We start from the raw sequence: 1,474 nt of genomic DNA on the forward strand, positions 1-1,474 counted from the left end.
TCGCGGATTCGAGTTTTCAATTCGAGTTGAGATGTGACATTTTCTGAAAGCTTTTCACTGTAGCAGAAAAAGTTAGATATGACATTTTCTGAGAGTTTTTTACTGTAAAAACTTAAAACTGAAAACTCAAATCGGTAAAATGAACGAGGCCATAGAAAAAAGGGATAATGATCATGTAGTTTTTATCTGTTTATTTTTAACAGAAATTCAAATAAAAAGACCATGTGACTGCATTACTCTTTTTTTTCTACATGCTTTTAACAGGAATCACAATAAAAGGGTTAAGTGTGAATAATTTAAAATTCAAGAGATAAAATTTAAAATTCAAGAGATAAAATGAGAGTTTTTAAAATTTAGAAGATAAAGTGAGAATGATCTCAAAGTTTAAAGGACACCAGTAAAATTAATCCATAAAATAGATAATGATAATTATTTAACCTTAAATGACTAGTACGTATTGAAAGAGACTGATGCTTGGGTAGCACATGACCACTTAAATTGAGTGACTTAAATTGTAATTTAAATTTTACGAGAGTAAAGAACTTTTTAAATTCAAATATTTTATAAGTGAGAATATTATTTGAACCAAACTAAGGTGCTTTGAGTCCAGTCTCCAAATACACCCGCAGTGCAGTAGTACCGTTAGCATAAAAATCCTGATAATAACCGTAAAATCAAGTCGGATGGGACACCCACCAGAATTCTGAATGGACAAGTCAGGAAAGTCACATGTACTAGTTACAACTTGTGCAACATGAGTCACTCTCTCGAGGCTTGTACTTAAAAAGGGGTCACTCTCTTGAGACTTAAATGGCGCAGAAGGAGTTGGTCCAACCACCGTAAGTTTAAACTTGGCTCCCATTTATGGGTGTTCCAGTATAATTAACACAACAAACTTATTTTAAATTTTTTTTTTTTTAAAATACAGGAAATAAAGGGATCTGTTGAATTCGTTAATTCGAGTTAAAATCATAATTTTATGTGAAAATTTTTTATTATAATAAAAAAATTTAAATGTGATTATTTTTGAGAATTTTTTACTATAGTAAAATGAATAAGACATTAATTTAAAAATTGTATCTTGTATATTGATAAGATGCATATATGACTAAGGCTTAGTTTGGTAGTGCTATAGATTTTAGAAAAATTACTTTTAGCTGTGCTGAAGGAATAAGCAACTGTTACAAAAAGCAATTGAGTATTTGATAAACTATAATTATAGTAGCTATGTTGGTTTTAAAATCAGTGTAATAGCGTTTGGTAAATTATAAGGTTGAATTACTGTTGATAGTTAAAAATTACGACTAGATTATATTATACTATAATATAATATATATAATTACAATATAATATATATTTATTATTATATTTAATATAATACAAAAAAACTATTATTATATAATTATGATATAGAATATAATAATATTATTAAAATAATAATTTAAAAATAACGATTATATTATATTATAATATA

The sequence above is a fragment of the Morus notabilis genome, unplaced genomic scaffold, assembly GCF_000414095.1.
Source record: "Morus notabilis unplaced genomic scaffold, ASM41409v2 Scaffold1616, whole genome shotgun sequence".
Classification (NCBI taxonomy): domain Eukaryota; kingdom Viridiplantae; phylum Streptophyta; class Magnoliopsida; order Rosales; family Moraceae; genus Morus; species Morus notabilis.